Here is a 20,587-nt window from a genome sequence, read left to right as displayed (position 1 = left end):
ATATTGTGATCTAACATCTGCCGCCGTCGCATCATCATTACGGAGCTTCTAGTGAAAGAGCAGTGGGATTCTCTGAACACCACGGTTGTCTTTTCCTGAGTCCTTCTGAATCCTCCTTCTCATCTTTCCTTGACCTCACGACGTTTTCCATCGAGGTCAAGGAGAAATGGTTAGATAAATGCATTTTGACTTTTCAAACGTAACGTTACAACAACCCACTTGCAACTCTTCTCACTAACATTTCCATAAATCCCAGTGCACATTATGTTCGTACGAACATTAATAGTACAATCATTTAGAGCAATAATCCAGCTGCTGATATGTGTTGATTAGAATATAGCATACATCTTTGATTTTAGTACAATGTCAAAAAAAATGAGTAACCATACCTTTAACTCCCTTATTGCAGATGGATAGAATACCAGACTTTTCTGATGCTCTCTACGATTCAAGTGATGACAGTACAGAGGGCCCTCCCAATTCTAAGTCTGAAATGGCTTCACAAAGGCCGAGGAGAGGCTGTTCCCGTCCTGTAAGTCTCTTTTTTTAATCACTAAAAGGATAACGCCACCCAAACTCAACACCATGTTCACTAACTAGAGTGCCAGACATGCATATAGACAATGCATGCATGTCTGGTGTTAATTGTGGGGGGTACTACCCTTTAAGTAGTAACTCTTTATTGTTTTCAATATTTTTTCCCCAAGTATTTTAGTAAATGTATGCCTGGAGTGTGCCTTTTTATGCTTTACTCTACATTTGACACATTCAAATTTATTTTGAATGTGTTTAGTCCCTTAGTGCTCTGGTGACGGTGAGCAGTGTGACGTCCACAGTGTCTGCCCAAAACCAGAGGAAGTCGGCAAAAAAGAGAGGTGAGCTTAGAAGAATAGTAGATTGATAGATATAGATTGATTGACTGACTGACTGACTGACTTTATTGTCCACCTCAGTGGAAATTTGTCTTTGATTGATCGTTGACTTAAAGTGGGTAGAATAGAGGACACTGAGCAGTGATTGGAATCACCTGAGAGAATAATTAATGTTTCAGGGTACTAATTCTGTAAGTCCTCAGTTGCCCTGTATATTGTATCTGTTGCAGTCTTAGTGTCAGCCAAATAGTGCAGGAACTCCTACCTGGGGTGGAACATAACCTTGTTTTTTTTCATAACTTTGACATGTGACCTTCATGAAATGGATGGAACATTTTTTTCTTTTACTGCAAAAATTATGAGAGAGAGAGAGAGAGAGAGAGAGAGAGAGAGGCTCTGAGAGAGGAAGCTCAGAGAGAGAGAGAGGCTCTGAGAGAGGAAGCTCAGAGAGAGAGAGAGAGAGAGGCTCTGAGAGAAGGAAGCTCAGAGAGAGAGAGAGAGAGGCTCTGAGAGAAGGAAGCTCAGAGAGAGAGAGAGAGGCTCTGAGAGAAGGAAGCTCAGAGAGAGAGAGAGAAGCTCTGAGAGAAGGAAGCTCAGAGAGAGAGAGAGGCTCTGAGAGAAGGAAGCTCAGAGAGAGAGAGAGAGAAGCTCTGAGAGAAGGAAGCTCAGAGAGAGAGAGAGAGAGGCTCTGAGAGAGGAAGCTCAGAGAGAGAGAGAGGCTCTGAGAGAGGAAGCTCAGAGAGAGAGAGAGAGAGAGGCTCTGAGAGAAGGAAGCTCAGAGAGAGAGAGAGAGAAGCTCTGAGAGAAGGAAGCTCAGAGAGAGAGAGAGAGAGGCTCTGAGAGAAGGAAGCTCAGAGAGAGAGAGAGAGGCTCTGAGAGAAGGAAGCTCAGAGAGAGAGAGAGAGGCTCTGAGAGAAGGAAGCTCAGAGAGAGAGAGAGAGGCTCTGAGAGAAGGAAGCTCAGAGAGAAAGAGAGGCTCTGAGAGAAGGAAGCTCAGAGAGAAAGAGAGAGAAGCTCTGAGAGAAGGAAGCTCAGAGAGAGAGAGAGAGAAGCTCTGAGAGAGAGAAGCTCAGAGAGAAGGAAGCTCAGAGAGAAGGAAGCTCAGAGAGAGAGAATTTTTTGAATTTTAACAATACTTTATTAAATATTCAAGATTTAACAAAAACCTCAACAGTAGTTGAGGTTCAAGAACAACACGTCATTAAAACAAGATTCACAGAATCCAAATCATCTCAATACATTTCCAAAGGACAGCTCGTCATCTACAACACGACAAAGCACATGTTTATAACACCACACACTGGAGAATCTTTCCAGATCCTTCATCATTCTGTAATAATTAAAATCTATTTTTAAACGAGCTTTCACCATTTTTACAAACACAAACACAGCATCATCATCCACCGCTTTCTCTATTCGGTTTCTCCTGCTCAGATACACGGCCATCTTTGCAGTCCCCAGAATGAAGTTAAAAAGCTGGCATTTATCTTTACTCTTCTGAGAGTATCTGTATCCCAGAATGAAAACACGTTTGGAGAAAACTTCCCCAAACAGTCCAAAAAACTGTCCCAACATTGTGAACAGCGGCAGCAGTCGACAACACTCCATGAAACAATGAAAAACAGTTTCACGATGAGTGCAAAATGGACATTCATGACTGACATCAGAATTAATGACAGAGACAAAAGCATTCACAGCCACGATACCATGTATAACCCTCCACTGCAGGTCAGCAGTTCTTTTGACCAATGGTGGTTTATACAGCGCTCTCCATTCAGGTCCAACACTATCACTGAGACCTAAGTGAGCTCTCCATGGAGTGTCAGTTTTACCATTTAATTTGTCCCTGTGCAAAACTTTGACAAACGTTTTATACATTAATTTTCTATTTGCATCTTGGAAAGAAAACTCAGAGGAACTCCCACTCTTTAAAAACAATCCTGTACAGTCCTTAAAATCTGGGAAAATGTTCACCGAAGGGAATACATCATTATCATCAGGTTTAACAGAGCTGTCACAATACTGCTGTAACAGAGTCCGCTCACTAACTGTGAGAGCTTCTCTCCATCTATTGAGCAGAAGAGAGATAGCTCGAGTCGATTTCACCTCTAGGCGGCAGGCAAGAGGAGCTGCATTGTCCAAGTTTGCACCTGCGAGCTGAACTACATGTCCCAGAGTCACCACATTAGACACACAGAACCGCCGGAGCAGAGTCGGCCCCACCTGACAGACTGCACTGAAACGGGTCCCATAAAGAACTGGTTCCTGGAGCAGCCAGTACATTGAGCTGTGATGTCCCAGCCTTTTTTTTATTAAGGAGGCTCCACACCTTAAACAGTCCACGATAGAAAACTGGTAATTCCTTGATGTCAGGCTGCTTTAAGTCCATCAGAAACAAAGATCTGTTCAGTCCCAGTCCACCTAGCTGACTCAAAATGGTGCAAGCCAGCGGCCTCCACACTAAATCAGCAGGACCACACAGAAACCTTTGTAGGAACTGGAACCGGAAGGTAGCCCCCCTGCTGCTCAGATGGATCAGGCCCTGTCCTCCGTCATCCTTCGGCAGATTCAGCACACTCTGAGGCACCCAATGCAGTCCGTCCCAGAAGAAATTCACAAGAAGAGCCTGGATCTTTGACAGCAGATCAGGTGGGGGGTCAACACATGACAGGCGATGCCATAAAGTGGACGATACCAAATTATTAATGACGAGGACTCGACCTCTCTATGACATTTTTGTTATAAGCCACTTCCACTTTGCTAAACGACCTCTGACCTTCTCAAGAACATTTTCCAAGTTTTTAAGAACAAATGATTGATCACCCAAAAACACTCCTAAATATTTCAGCCCCTCTGTCTTCCAAATCAACCCCCCAGGCAAACTGAGCTTCTTCTCTAGTCCACCAACACTGAGAGCTTCACTTTTGTCCCAGTTAACTTTAGCTGAAGATATTGAGCCAAACTGGACAACATGTTTTTCCAACGTGTCAATATCCTGTTAGCTGTCCACCAGGATGACCACATCATCTGCATAGGCTGACAATTTTAAAGGTGTATTACAACCGCGAATAGTCAGCCCCTTAAGATCAGATCTAAGTTTGTTCAACAACTGATCGATGGCTAGAGAATATAACATGCCAGAGAGGGCGCAGTCTTGTCGAACTCCCCTTTGAACATGAAACGGAACGCTCAAACCACCATTGATTTTCAGGACGCTCTGAATGTCACAATACAAAACCTTAACTGTATTAATAAAACCAGGACCAAAACCAAAGGCACTCAACGTGAGCCATAAATATTTATGCTCGACACGATCAAAAGCTTTTTCTTGATCATTGATATGAATCCACCTTTGAGGCCAAACAGCTTACATATCTCTAAAAAGTCTCGAACCAAAATAATATTATCAGAAATCAGCCTGCCTGGTACACAGTAGGTCTGATCGCACTGAATCACCTGCTCCATCACTCTGCTCAGCCGCGTTGCCAACACCTTGGAGAGGAGCTTATAGTCAGAGCAGAGCAGAGACACGGGCCTCCAGTTTTTAATGAACTGCAGGTCACCTTTCTTACGCAGTAAAGTAAGGACCGCTCTCCTGCAGCTCAACGGCAGATGCCCTCCGGCAAGACTGTTACTCAGTACTGCCAGCAGATCCCCCCACCACCGACCACAAAGACTTATAGAAGTCAACAGGTATACCATCGATTCCGGGCGCTTTCCTACTTTGCATGCTCTGCAGAGCAGCATAAAGTTCATCAGATGGGAGAGCTGCTTCCAACTCCATGTTACTCTGCTGCTCAACCTGAGGAAGACCGGCACAGAAGCTCTGAAACACTGCCTGCTCCTCTCTGTGCTCACATTTGAACAGGTTACTGTAAAAGCTGAAAGCATGTTTGCGGATTGCAGTGTGATCAGTCAGAACCTGCCCCGTGTCAGACCTTAAACTGTGAATGAACTTTTTCTGTCCATTCTTACGCTCCAGACCAAAGAAAAAATGTGACGGGACATCCATTTGGGCTACATTTTGAAAGCGGGACCTAACCAGAGCCCCCTGAGCTGAGACACCCAGCAGGTTGGCTAACACACACTTTTTGATTTCAAGTGTCTCAGTATGTCGTTGGTCTCTTGTGGTCTCAGCTAAATCTCTGAGTTCCTCCACTTCAGACTCCAGAGCTTTCACTGAACTCGTCAAGGTTTTTGTGACATTCTGAGTGTACTGTTGACAAAACTGTTTGATTTGGACCTTTCCAAAATCCCACCACTGTTGTAAAGACACAAAATCATGCTTCATATTTTGGTGATTTTTCCAAAAAAAGATAAAAGTTTCTCTGAAGTTCTTATCCTCCAGTAAAGCCGTGTTAAAATGACAATAAGCACTACTGGATTTTACACATTTTATAAAAACAGAAGCTGTTACAAGCGAGTGATCAGAAAAACCAACAGGGCTGATCAAACAACTTTTAAAAACATTAAAATGATGTTTAAAACAATAAAAACGATCAAGCCTGGCCATAGACAGTAAGTTCTCTTTAACATGTGTCCAAGTGTATTGTCTATGTTTGTTATGAAAGCCTCTCCACACATCACACAACTCCTGAGCCTCCATGAGATGAATGAGACGAGTGGGAGAGGCAGCGTGAGGCTCTGCATGGTTCCTGTCTAACCTGCTGTCCTCAGTGCAGTTAAAGTCTCCACCGATGAAAACGTATTCTTCACTGTTACATTTCTCAATCACTTCATTTAAAACATCTAGAAACACGACTCTCTCCGCTCCCACAACTGGAGCATAAATATTAATGAACACCATCTTTACATTTTCATACACTGCTCTTACTTTTAACAGACGACCTTTAATAACTTCTTCACATTCTACCGACTGAGGAATAAAGTTTTTGGAAAAAAGAATTCCAACACCACAACTGTTACTGGTTTTATGAGTTAAATAAGTTTCACCAGTCCATTCTCTCCTCCAGTCAGCCTCGTTATCAGAGGTACTGTGTGTCTCTTGTATCAAAATGATGTCCAACTTTTTAAGAGAACACAGCTTGAAAAGAGAAGCCCTTTTCCCATCATCCCTTGCTCCATTTAAGTTCAGGCTTCCTATTCTTATGTCCCCCATGGCATAGAAAAAAAATTGTAAAACAAAACAAGAAAAACAAGGAATATCTATCAGACTTATTCATCATCTTTTAACTGTTTTTTGACCTTTTGAACTAGTTTCTTTATACGGTAAGTCTCCTGGTCAGTGAAAGCTTTCTCCCCAAAAATTCTAGGACTTCTTAGAGAAACCTTCACTGAATCAACAAAGAGCTGTAAATCAGGGAACACGCTTTCAACTTTAACATTCCTGGCTCCCTTAGTGTCCTGCAGGAACTTCTTAATACTGGTTAAAGAGTAGACACTCCTCTTGTGAGCCCACGTCTGTGAGGAAGCTAGAGACTCCACATCACTCTCCTCATCACCTTCACTCTCACCTGACTGCAGACTGAGCTCACTCTGAGGAGAGATCTTCTTCACTTCACCAGACGACTGACACTCGTCACTAGTCACCTCCCTCTTCTTCTTCTCTTTAGAAGAGTCTTCATCCACCAACATCTCACTTTCCTCCTCCAGAGAACATTGTGCCTCCTTCGTTTCAGTCTGTGTGTCGACTGTGTCACTATTAATACTGTCAGTGTGTGGCTGATCAGTAACCTCCACAACAGCACCTGAACCAGCAGAGACTTGACCAGCCGCACCTGAACCAGCAGAGACCGGACCAGTAGAGACTGGACCAACCGCACCTGAACCAGCAAAGACTGGACCAGCCGCACCCGAACCATCAGAACTTGAACCAGCAGCCTCTGAACCATCAGCCCCTTGATGCTCAGCTTCAGTCTGCTGTGTACTGTGTGTACTCTGAGTATTGTCTTGTTCTGGACTTGGTGCTGCAGACTCACCATTATGTGTCCCAGCGTTTTGTTTCTGTGGACAGGCACGGATGAGGTGACCCTCCATTCCACAGCCAAAACATTTCATTCTCTCTGAAGACACATGAACAATGTAGTCAAAATCCTCCACCCTGAACTTCAACATCAAGTTTAACTCCTCAGTGTTGTTCTTTAGAATCATGAAGACCTGCCTTCTGAAGGAAACAACGTGATTCAGGTGTGGAGATTTTTTTTTTTAATTGTGTAATGAAGAGAGTGAGTGGGAGAGAGTGAGAGAGAGGGGGTAGAGAGATTTTATCACATGTCGCAAAGTATGGAAATGTGTGTATGAGGTGTGGGGGAAATGGGGAAGCTGTGGTTATTCTGGATAAAAAGCACTATAACGTTTATATTTCTCAAATGATTTAAATAGTTACAGCTGCCCAGTCTATGACTATGTAGCGGACCGTGAGTTAAGCTTAACCACTGCGTATTACGATCGGCGCATCTACTGTCTGTTCTATTTTTAGCTCAGGGTCCCGGGAACCTGAGCTAAAAACATTGCACATTGCTTTTCTGATACAGCTTTTCAGTCAGTGTTACTCATTGGGTGATGTGGCAGACTTCTGATTGAGAGAACAGAGTTAACCTGACAGAAAACGTTCTAGTCCATTCCTCATGGTGCCAGTAAACCTCACACACATACAGTATATGTTTCTAGTCCACCCTCATGGGGCCCTCAGGTGTAGATCTCCCTCTGGGTGAATTTAACAGTTAAGCTCACACACACATTTCTAGTCCACCCTCATGGGGCCCTCCCGTATGGATCTCAATCTAAGTGATTTTACATCATTTGGGCAACACTTTCCAGTATCTAAACTGAAGTTATTACAGGTATAATTTTACACTTCCTGTGCTGTTACATGTTTAAAAATGGTATTTTGAATATGATCCATTGCAGCCCCTTATATGTTGTTGTGAGACCACAACTTCACACACACATACGTTTCTAATACACCCTCAAGGGCCCCTCCCGTATGAATCTCACTCTTAAGTGATCTCTCATCATTTGGGCAACACCTTTCAGTATCTACACTCAAGTTATTACAGGTATACAAGGATAGAAGATCATATTTGTATGCACTGGCCCCATGGGCCACCATGCCCCTAAATTTGGTCAGCCAAATGTAAACGTACTTAAAATTTGCCACTAATTTTTACTGACTAGAGTAAAGTTATATGCTGTTTCAGAAAAGGTTTTCACATGAGCCAACTATTGTAACTTGTGAATATCTCCACATTCATGACAACTATCAGCTTTTAATGAATACTGATTATTTTGTGTTTAACTATATTTAGGTGTTTACTGTCAGAGGGTTTCGTCTAGTGGAGTATCCCGACACTGATGAAACCGATGAGGATTGTATAAAAGACCAACCTCCGACTCCACACTGTGATGAACCTTTTCGAAAGCTCAGGGGGATGGAAAACATTCTGGTATGCCTCGGATTTTGAATGCCGGTACAATTTTGATAGACTAGTAGTCCAAAAAAACTTTCACTGTGATTGGTTTTAATAGAATGTAAACAAAAATGAATAACTATATCTTGACATGACTCCCTTTTTGCGGATTGATAGAGAAAACGTTGATGAGGATTCTATAAAAAATTATTCTAGTGTGCAATCAGACAATGAAGTTGTTCCAAAGCTGAGAAGGACAAAAAGCATTCTGGTATGTCTATGACACTTTGAATACCAATAATTAGTTGATAGGCCATTTCCTACAAAATCTTTCCCCTTTGATTGTAATGAGATGATAGAAAAGATATCCGCACACTTAGATCTATGCAGTATTTCACTTCATTCTAAGCTTTTGGTCTGTCAGACCTTCATCAGAGCATACATCTTTGATTTTAGTACAATTTCAAAAAAAATGAGTAACCATACCTTTAACTCCCTTATTGCAGATGGATAGAATACCAGATTTTTCTGATGCTCTCTACGATTCAAGTGAAATGGCTTCACAAAGGCTGAGAAGAGGCTGTTCCCGTCCTGTAAGTCTCTTATTTTACTCAATGTGATCACTAAAAGGATAGCGCCACCCAAACTCAACACCATGTTCACTAACTAGAGTGCCAGACATGCATATAGACAATGCATGCATGTCTGGTGTTAATTGTGGGGGGTACTACCCTTTAAGTAGTAACTCTTTATTGTTTTCAATATTTTTTCCCCAAGTATTTTAGTAAATGTATGCCTGGAGTGTGCCTTTTTATGCTTTACTCTACATTTGACACATTCAAATTATTTTGAATGTGTTTAGTCCCTTAGTGCTTTAGTGACGGTGAGCAGTGTGACGTCCACAGTGTCTGCCCAAAACCAGAGGAAGTCGGCAAAAAGGAGAGGTGAGCTTAGAAGAATAGTAGATTGAAAAGTAGATTGATAGATATAGATTGATTGACTGACTGACTGACTTTATTGTCCACCTCAGTGGAAATTTGTCTTTGATTGATCGTTGACTTAAAGTGGGTAGAATAGAGGACACTGAGCAGTGATTGGAATCACCTGAGAGAATAATTAACTTATCAGGGTACTAATTCTGTAAGTCCTCAGTTGCCCTGTATATTGTATCTGTTGCAGTCTTAGTGTCAGCCAAATAGTGCAGGAACCCCTACCTGGGGTAGAACATAACATGACCTTGTTTTTTCATAACTTTGACATGTGACCTTCATGAAATTGATGGAACATTTTTTTCTTTTTACTGCAAAAATTATTAAATTCATCAATGAAGTAATTCACCACATAGGCAAAAAAGTGCACTGATAGTCTACAGGTAGTGTCCCTACAGTCCAAATGAACCAGAATGTCAAAATGTGGTTCTATTGTGAATCAGCAGCTTTTTATATAATGTCTTATGATAGGCAGAAATACTCCCTTCTAATCCTAATCTAATAATACTGTAATTAGTACCCAATTATGCTAATAATTCATTTCAGGTAGTCACTAACATTGTCTCATCAAAAACACAAGAAGTAATAGTTTACCACTGATCACTATTATTGTGACTATCCAGTGAGTATAACCCAAAAAGTACACAAAAATCCCTGCCTTGTAACAGAATACCAAGTTGATCCCATGTTTATTACCCACTGGTTGTATTTACATATTTCATAGGACAGCAGGGATGGTTCTCAGGTAATATCTCTAGAGGTATAAGGCACATAAGTTATAGGTCTGTAAGCGTGCAGTAGTCTGGAGTATAGACAATTTCTCCACAACTGTTGTGTAGAATAAAAGTATGTACAGTATAATTCTCAGTGACTGGGGGAAAGTCCTTTGTGGTCTCTGAACCAAGTCAGTACTACAATGGATGGCCTGTGTGATCAAACCAGTAGTGTTTTAGTTCTGATTAAGATTTAAAGTTCTTAAACTTTGAATGTGTTCTTTTTATGCCTACTTAGGGAAACAAGCTGCTGTGAAAAGAAGCTGGACACCAGAGGAATGTGCTGCAGTGGAAAAGCATTTAAGGAGATGCATCGTGATGAACCAGGTTCCAGGTAAAATGGACTGTCGGCGCTGCATTGATTCAGAACCTCAAGCCCTAGGAAACCGAGACTGGAAAGCAGTAAAATACTTTGTCAAAAACCGGATTTCTGCCCTGAGAAGAGTTAATGCACTTCAGTGAACAGGGGTAGCTTGGACTCAAAGATGAATGGATTAGAATTTGGTGGTCAAAGGTCAAGGACACTGTGACCTCAGAAAACTGTCCATAACTCAAGACTTCATATGCTAATTATGGCAATTTCATTTTGTTTTGTTTATGTTGATGTTATATTTATGTGTTAACCCTAAGAGACCCGCGGGGCCGGGGGCGAGCCTGACCGACTTTACTGTTTTTCGGATGCTCAGCAGGTTCAGTTTTAGGGCTAGAGTGAAGCTACAGATATTATATGAAACTAGAAAAAGGAATCCATTGGTACCAACCATGTCATGCTAACAGGTCGGGAAGGAGGCTAAATAACGCTCCAAAGTTGGCCTAAATTTTAGCTAAAAACTGGCATGGCCATTTTCAAAGGGGTCCCTTGACCTCTGACCTCAAGATATGTGGACAAATCTCCCCTTTACAGACATGCCCAACTGTATTCATGTGTGATGTTAGCCCCCATAGGAGACATTTCATTGTAGTGAGACCATTTTTTGAAACATGACCTCACTGTATAAAATGACCTGTGATGACCTCTAGGATAATCACAGCCTCATGAAACTTTACAGCCACAAACTAGAGACCTAGAGCATTCAGAGGATGGATGGATAAAACTAGAGACCTAGAGCATTCAGAGGATGGATGGATCAAACTAGAGACCTAGAGCATTCAGAGGATGGATGGATGGATCAACTCTTGCACATTTTTACAATTTATTTTAAATAATTAAAGGGACTGTTTGTAACTTTTTACACGTCTAAATCTACCGGGTCGGGATTCCATGCACGTATGCGCGCTGGCGTATGCGCGCTGGCGTATGCGCACTCGCGTGTGGCAGGAAAAGCCAACACTAGGATCAGCAGTGATTCATGGAGAGACCTTCGTCTGATCAGCTAACATTACTGCCAAGCAGCTGAAATATAGAGTGATATTGTGCTTTTAGCTGACGTGTGTCGCCTCACTGTTTTGAGTGATGCTCGTTCATGTGAGAGCTCTCAGACCTTGTTATGTTATGTTATGGTATCATGTATGTGATAAAAATTATAATGGTAAATGGACTGTTCTACAATATTTACTCCATTCACACACACATCCATCCACTCATAGCAGAGGCTGCCATACAACTAATGCTCATTCACACACACTGATTGCACAGTCTTCGGGAGCAATTTGGGGTTCAGTAACTTGCCCAATGACACTCGAGATCGGGCATCTCCTGAGCCACAGCCGCTACCATATATAGACTCAGACAACCCATAATGGCAGGTATATTTAGTTTTGAAGAAAGACCCAAAATGGGATTTGGGGACTCATTCATTTTGAAAAGTCTCCATGGTTTGGGAAGTGTTGAGCAGGAGGTCATTACTTGAATACCATGTTACTGCCCTGTCTACCTAATGATCTTTTGTTGAGTTGAGGCCCACCAGATAAGAGAGAGAGAGAGAGAGAGAGAGAGAGAGAGAGAGAGAGAGAGAGAGAGAGAGAGAGATTCATATATATATATATATATAGAGAGAGAGAGTTTCATATATATAGAGATTCCTGTTTTTCACTCAGCTTCCTGTTTGATTTGGTTTGACTGGTATTGCACCACACACCTCCCATATGTGCGCTTCCTCATGGAGGAAGCGCACATATGGGAGGTGTGTGGTGCAATACCAGTGTGAAACTCACACACAGATTTTTGGCAGGAAGAGAACACGGGCAGGAGATATGAGCTAAGAACTTGTGCAGAGGAGCAAACTAACACACAAGGTAAGCACATGACATTTGTATTATAGCTGGTAGATAACCAGTGTTCTAGTAGGTTAAATAAGTTTAGTTAGTCAGCAGAATTTAGATTCCTGCTGTAAATACATAATCCTAATTGATTAGTCTTGGAGGGGATGTGAGAGTGCTTGAAGTGGAAAAAAATAAGTGGCAGTATTCTCTTATTCACATTGTGTTGTGTGTATCGGCAGGTATCTGCAATCTCTTGCAACTTATTCCTATTTATTGATTATTTCTTTAAGCATGTTAAACTGTGTCAGTCATAATCAGTTGTGATTTTATTGTTATATTATTATACTTGGACTATGCATCTTCTATAGTATAATACTCCAATCATATTCGATCTGGAACATTACAGGGTTGAGGTGATTTGTTTGTATATAGTGTTAATAAACTGGGAAAAAAGAGTTCGGAAACTTGTGTTTGGTCGAAGGAGGGATGAACCTGTTAAAGTGACGTGCTGCAGCAGCTTTCACTGTTGCTTGTTGCTCAGCAGAGTCTCGTAGTTTGGTCCTGGAGTACGACAGAAGAGACACAAGGTAATGTGGAAATACAGATAGTTGATATATTATATTAATCATGTTTTCTTTGTGAAGAAATATGGTGAAAATGATTTGGACTGTTTTATATTTTGTGGCTGACTAGGAAGAGAATAGAGACGTGAAGTGAAATAAATAGAGTCCTGCACTACGAAGCGAGTTCAACATATCCAGAGTATCTTCTCTTATCTCGTTATCTGGCTTCACTAACCTTAACAACCGAGATCACACTAAACTAAAGTGGTCATCAACAGTGAGTATATAACAATCAGTAATCAGGTATTTAAACCCCAGAGTTTCCCGGGAAGGTTTCAGCGTGTTCACATGACGTGCGGGGTTTCTGACCAATCACAGACACGGAAACGTCTCCCGTCAGCAGAGCGGCACATTTAACAAAGAGGAAACTAGATTAGACAAATACGAAGAAATTAAACACTTAATCCAGACTAGAAGTAACACAGTTGAAGCTGCCAAATGCAGGAAGAACAGCTGGTAAAAGAAAAACCTCCAGATGTGTAAATGTATAAATTAACAGACTTATTGATTTAACGGAACACTCAAAAGTCAGATATACTGTCTAGATATTAATAGCCTCTAGTAGTGTAATAGATGAACAGATTGCACCTCTTTTTATCCTGTGAATAAAAACGAAGTGTGAAACGGACTCAAGAGCAAATCAAAAAATAAACAAGTAAATATAAAAACATAATTCAAAGCGGTCAACACCCACAGCATAAATCCAGCTGTCCTTCCTGCATTTGTCAGTTTAAACTTGACTTTTCTTGTACATAGTTGTCCTCAGTCTCATTTGCTTAAATTGGTCATGGAGGCATCACAATTTAATTGAGACCGGTAAGACCATCATAAACGTTTCAATTACATGTTACATTAGTATTGTATTACATGTTTATTATTGTATTATAGTACATGCAGTGGTGGAAGTACTCAGATCTTGTACTGCAGTAAAAGTAGCAATACTACCATGTAGAAATACTCTGTTACAAGTAAGGGTTCAAAATCCTTCTTAAGTAAAAGTGCAAAAATATTAGCATATGAATATACTTAAAGTACCAAACATAAAAGTGCACATTATACAGAATAATGTATATTATTGGATTATACTTATTGATGCATTAATGTGTTCATCACTTAATGTTACAGCTGGTTATGGTGGAGCTCATTTTAATGACTTTATATACTGCTGGGTAGTTTAACCTATAATAATATATCATTTATTATTATATACTGCTGGGTAGTTTAATCTATAATAATACATAATTTATTGTTATATACTGCTGGGTAGTTTAACCTATAATAATATATCATTTATTATTATATACTGCTGGGTAGTTTAATCTATAATAATACATCATTCATTATTATATACTGCTGGGTAGTTTAATCTATAATAATATATCATAATTTATTCCTTGATTATATTTTGTATTAATAATCTGAATCTGTAAAGTAACTAAAGTTATTAAATCAATGTAGTGGAGTAAAAAGTACAATATTTCCCTCTGAGATGTAGTGGAGTATCAGAACATGGAAATACTCAAGTAAAGTACAAGTACCTCAAAATTATACTTAAGTACAGTACTTGAGTAAATGTACTTAGTTACTTTCCACCACTGAGTACATGTTATACTGTTGTGTTTTTCTAACCATTCTTTACTGCTCCTGTTGGAATAAAATAATTGTTTATTATTTAACTGTAAAGTAGTAATGTGTTTTTAATACCTTCACTCTTTTGCATTAAATCCTACCTGGATGTTTGCTGAAACTGACTGGATGTGGCACAGCTCCACCTAGAAGAATTTGAACCAGCCGCCAACTGGCCAGCCTGTGAGGTGACTTCTAACGGAGTCAGAGGAGGAAGGTAGAGGAGGGAGTTAGAGGAGGGAGTTAGTGGAGGGAGTCAGAGGAAGGAGGGATGGACCTGTTAAAGTAGGGTGCAGCAGAGAGGGGCAGCAGAGAGCAGCAGAGAGCAGCAGAGAGGAGCAGCAGCAGAGAGCAGCAGCAGCAGAGAGGAGCAGCAGCAGAGAGGAGCAGCAGCAGAGAGGAGCAGCAGCAGAGAGCAGCCGAGAGCAGCAGCAGAGAGGAGCAGCAGAGAGCAGCAGCAGAGAGGAGCAGCAGGGAGGAGCAGCAGAGAGGAGCAGTAGAGGAGAGCAGCAGCAGCAGCAGAGAGGAGCAGCAGCAGCAGAGAGCAGCAGCAGAGAGGAGCAGCAGCAGAGAGGAGCAGAGAGGAGCAGCAGAGAGGAGCAGCAGAGAGGAGCAGCAGAGAGGAGCAGCAGCAGAGGAGAGCAGCAGAGAGGAGCAGCAGAGAGGAGCAGCAGCAGCAGAGGAGAGCAGCAGCAGAGGAGAGCAGCAGCACTAGAGAGGAGCAGAGAGCAGCAGCAGAGGGGAGCAGCATTCTCCGAATGGCACTCTGAGGTTGTCTACTGTCAACCTGATCTGAAATCCGTGATAGTGGATAGTTTCCTTTTAATTCTAATTTGAATTTAGAGGGAAGATAGCACATATATGAGAATTTAAAGAGCTTTAATTTAATTTAATTTAATTCTCTCTCTCTCTCTCTCTCTCTCTCTCTCTCTCTCTCTCTCTCTCTCTCTCTCTCTCTCTCTGCATGCACACACACGCCAGCCAATCCACAAGCAAAACACACGTGATTAGATACACAGAAAGATGCCACTCTATCAAATTAAAAGCTTCATCAAAATAAAATAATAAAAATACATGCATGCATATGCAATATGCATTTTTTTTTACCATTCTTAACATTTTTTAACCCATGAACTCAGCATTTGAACACAATGAAAAATATGTATTTAACCATTCTTTTTTTTAACAAACACTATTTATTTGTTTATTTATCACAGACAACTATTTATGTATGCATAATTTTAACTGGGCTACATAATAATCAACATTCATCACAAAAAGCCCCAAAAAATAATCTATAAACAAAAACTAAACAAACTAAAACATGAAATGTAAGATGAGGATCTCAAACTGCCTACATGGCTCATATGGGAATAAAAAGTCAGGAACAGTGAGAAACAGGCCATGAAGGGCCTTAAAGTAATCAATAAGATCTAAAAAAAATTATTCTAAATCATAATTGTGAGCCAGTTGAAATACTGAAGTTTCACAAACTGCAGTCCACCTCTGTGTCCACACGGGGGTAGTCTCCCGCTGTCACAGCACTGAATCCACATCACAGTGTCCTTTTACACATGAGCAGAGGGTGGTGATATTGCTGCTGGTAGATGCCTCTATTTTGACAGCAGCATTTTAAAAGTGCACATTTTCAATGCCTCAAGAGAGAGAGAGAGAGAGAGAGAGAGAGAGAGAGAGAGAGAAAGAGAGAGAGAGAGAGAGAGAGAGAAGAGAGAGAGAGAGAGAGAGAGAGAGAGAGAGAGAGAAAAAGAGAGAGAGAGCGTCTTTATCTGTCCAACAGTTGTGTTTTTTCCAGAAGACTCCTCAGAGCTCTGAGGGAGGAAGTAGCATCAGATCTCCTGTCAGGACTGTTTTACACTCAGCCATCAGTCAGCAGAAACACCAAAGTCTGCTGATTGAACATTGCAATATGTTTTGTTCATACAAACATAACCTCAATCATTAGATTTTGGTGACAACTGCATTGCAAAAAGCTTTCTGAGGCAGGTGAAAGGGGAAGGAAATATCTTGAACTTTTAGTGTTTTATTTTCTTGTTAAATTTTCACCTTTACAAGTTATAATTCCATCAATACTGTTAGGCTTAATTTGGCAGCAGGCAGTATATTTTTGGCACCATTGGGTAAAAATTCCATAATAACCTTTCAGCATATTGTAATTCAATCACTTCTGCTCCTCCTCATGGCTCTGTTTTCAGGCTTTAGAAAATCTAGCCTGTGATGGGAGACTTTGACCAATCACAGGTCATTTCATTGAGAGAGCGTTCCTATTGGATGTGACCGGAACCTGGCAATCCTTCAACGGATTTTACAATGGCAGCGGGATCACAAACTTTCTCATTTTACAGCTAAACCGTGCACTACAAGATGATTCTGAAAACATTTGAGGAGAGAAATAGGCATTAACGTAACATAATATTGATTCATATTTGATCAGCGCTGCCTAGTTTGACCGTTTGGTCGGAGTTCGAGAGTGATTGACAGCCGGCTCTCATAGACGGTAGTTGGACAGCAGATCTCAGATCAGCTCTTACTGCTTGTTTTCCTCCGATCTGTGAAATCTTGCAGATGCCGTTAGGAGCACTGGAGGACACTGAGGCACATGATTTTTTTTCAGGTTACCTGTCTCATGCACTACTGTCACGATATAGTGACCGTTTTATAAAAATAACTTTTTTTAATCATATTTGCTCCAATCTCGCCTACTTCAGCTTTAATGGAAGACAGTGTGCAAGACCAACATGTACTCACAGTCCACACAGAAACAATGTCTCAAGATCACTTGAGTCTTATCTGCCAGGATTTTATCATGACCAACAATATTGATTTTTTTTATCATTAGAGTCTTGTATTAATACTGCTGAATGTGCATCTCTCATTCAGAATTTTTACATTTCCATCAGCCAAGATTGTTGTTAAGTTATTTATCAACATGAATATCAATTGCTATATGAATGTATGAAAATACGAGATAAGCATCTTGTTTGTTTTCATGAACAGCAGAATGGTGCATCGCTTTAAAAGTTGAAGCCGCAGGGAATTGTGGGATGTTATTCTCTCCTTTCCTTTGGTAAAGGATGCTCCGGTGTATCCTATGCTAAAGGAGATAATAAAGGAAGCATTGAAGCACCTTTCCTCAGCATACGGAGTATTAGACCAGCTCTTATCATGGCTGCTATACTGAGATACTTCTGGGTCAGTTCACTCCGTTAGGAACCTTCCTAAGAGAAAAATACTTTTCGACCGCAGAACAAGAGTGAATGAAACCTTCCAGCAGAGGAGGAAGAATATCCCATGAGTCTTTGGGACAAAGGCTGGATGACTCAGAGTTACCTGGACAACAGCAGTTAATATGGAAACAAAGAAGAAACATCCCCAGGCTGCAGGGGAAGAAGCTTCAGGTGTGTTTGAGGTCAGAGGTCATCTGATCAGATTTCAGTTTTACAGCTCTGGTGTGATGCTCAGAGGCAGCCACGAAAAGTACAAATCACCTGAAGGTATTCAGGAAGGCAAATCAGTCTGTACTAATTCATAAACACTGGGAAAAGGAAAGGAGCTGACTAACGAGCGGACTCTGTACGTACAGATGAAACGAATCAGGGCGGGAAAACACAAAAAGGCAGGAAGTAAAACCAAACAGGACACATGAGGAGAGCGGCTAACAAAATAAAACAGGAAACACTAAATGAATGCATGAAACAAGGAATATAACAGAAAACCCCAAAACCTAGAAACCCAAATCCTCTTCTAGACTAATCAGAACGAATTATAAACTATTATATATATATATATATATAATACAAGATAATCAAAAGTCTTAACAAAAATCCGAGGGCCACAGAGGCAAATCGTGTCATTTTTCTTATATAACATTATAATACTAACCCGACAACTAGTCCGAGGAGAAAATCGTCCTCATCCTTGAAACATTTTTTCTCATAAAAGTGAAAGATAAAATACTTTTAATCAACAACAAACATAAGTCCCACATTAGTGTGCCATGTCACATATTCACACTCAGTCCTGTCAGGCTGCTGGAGTGGAAGGATTTTCTCTAGCTGTTAGTATCTTTTAGACTGTTCAAGCTCCTTATCATCAGTTTCCATGACAGCGGTAATTCTTGGTTGACAGATGATTCGGTCGCTTAAGATGTCAGGAGACAATTTCGACTCATTTTCACTCGTCAGGAATTATTTTCCTCGGTGGCGGCAAAACACATTATATGAGCCGGTAGACACTACTGTAGGTTATACGAGCTAACTACACACTAAGTGCTGACACAGTATAAACAGACAGAAAAAAACACTAGTCTATAGCAACAATAGCTTGCTCTTTTGCTGTGAGGTTTATACCACTCTCGTATCTGTTTGGTCAATATGAACTTTACAGATAGTGGCCAGTTATCTTTCCATAAAGACTGGAAACGGGGAACACAGCCATCCTGGCACTGTCGACAAACCTCCACCTCATAAACATGGGACTCTTTCTCCCATGTAATAGTCCACCATCCATCCCATATGATGTTAACAAACAGATGGACAAACCTTCGAGAAATCAGTTGTTGTGAGCACGTAAAGGTCTCGTCCTCCAATATGATACGACCCCCATTTTTTATAACAGAATTTCCAGGAAAAATATTGTCATATATTTCAGCCAGTACAGTAGGAAAGTTGTCTGTCTTTTTTCCTTGCTTCCTTCCTTCCTTCCTTCCCTCCTCACTCAGCTGAATGATTGAACTGCTCCATTGCTGCAGATGGATGCTTGATTTATTTTCAGTCTTCAGCAGCAGCGTCTTTTCTTTTATTAATACATTTATACATTTTTCTGAACTTGGAAATGGTACTTGTTTGACTTGAAATGCCTTTTATTTGCTTTTAGTTGGATTTTACTCCTTGGGGATGAATAAAACATAGGAGCATCAAAATAATGCAGATCCATTAATATTTCAGCAGATTCAGTTGTAAAGAGTCGATTTTTTACAATTTCAATCCAGACCAAAAAAGAAAAAAGAAAAAAACATCTGGTGTTCTGCTGCTGAGGACTGCTTCCCCACGGTCACACAGATTTATTCACTTTCATACCAAAAGAAAAGAGTGTGTGAGCTGTGTAATATGGAAAGTGACGCACATTTTCGTCCGCGTTCTTGACTTAATGACTTAAGAGTTTAAATTTTTTTCATGACTCGACTGAACTCTGAAATATTCCTGTGTACAGATTAAAAAAAAAAAAAACTGGAACAGTACCTGCACAAACTTGCCCTAAACCTACAAACTGTTGTTTTTACATGTTTGTATGTGTACAGATTAAACACTTGAGACACATATTTAATTAGCGCTGGCAAAAAATTTAATTTGCCACTGAGAGTTTTTCACATTTGGTATGTACCTGGGGCCAGATGTTAATGTAAATAATACATATGCACAAAAGCCATGCAGACACCATTTCTTACACATGGTATTTATAAAAGAGCAACATATGGTGAGAACGTGTGCACCTCATGCATACTTCAGACCAGGCACACATTAAGTTTTCAAGAGCCAGTCGCAGGTGATATGATGAGGTGGAAATGAAATATACAGTGAAAGACGTCATCGTAAAGTCTACACAGTGTTCTGTGTAACGTCAATCAAAGCTGAATTAATGAACTTAAAGGTCACATATTGTGCCCATTTATCAGGTTCATATATGTATGTTTATTGACCACTACAACATGTTTACATGCTTTAATGTTAATCTGATTGGCAACAGATGATTCCCTGTTGAAAAAAATGCATTTGTGGATCGGTGCACGTCAGGGGAGTCTCATAAAACCCACACACAGATCCAGTGAAGGTCACACATGACCAGCAGTTTGTAAATGCAAGTTCAACAGTTTGTATATAAATGTAACAAAATCCAAATATGTTTTTGATGAAGATGCTAGTACTTTATTTTTGAGGATTTCTATTACATTTATTTAAAACAAGAAATATTTGTGTGTTCATCAGAAATATATTTGTGAACCTTATTTATTTATGTGGATTTTCTTTTTACATTTATATACAACGATATATATTTTTTTGTTTAGTGAAAAATATTTATGTGGAGAGAGTTTATTTATATATAAATCACAAAATA

The 20,587-nt window shown here is 40.4% G+C and overlaps 1 long non-coding RNA gene across 1 annotated transcript; it reads left to right on the top strand.

Moving 5' to 3' along the window:
• The first annotated feature begins 408 nt into the window (after positions 1 to 408).
• On the top strand, positions 409 to 10,420 carry LOC141782049 (uncharacterized). The gene is made up of 3 exons (XR_012597016.1): positions 409 to 532; positions 9,105 to 9,186; positions 10,243 to 10,420. It is a non-coding gene; the product is annotated as an uncharacterized LOC141782049 (long non-coding RNA).
• The last annotated feature ends 10,167 nt before the right edge of the window (positions 10,421 to 20,587 follow it).

The sequence above is a fragment of the Sebastes fasciatus genome, chromosome 14 (assembly GCF_043250625.1).
Source record: "Sebastes fasciatus isolate fSebFas1 chromosome 14, fSebFas1.pri, whole genome shotgun sequence".
NCBI lineage: Eukaryota > Metazoa > Chordata > Actinopteri > Perciformes > Sebastidae > Sebastes > Sebastes fasciatus.
Note: the sequence above shows the minus strand (reverse complement) of the source record. Positions and strands in the feature narration are given on the sequence as shown.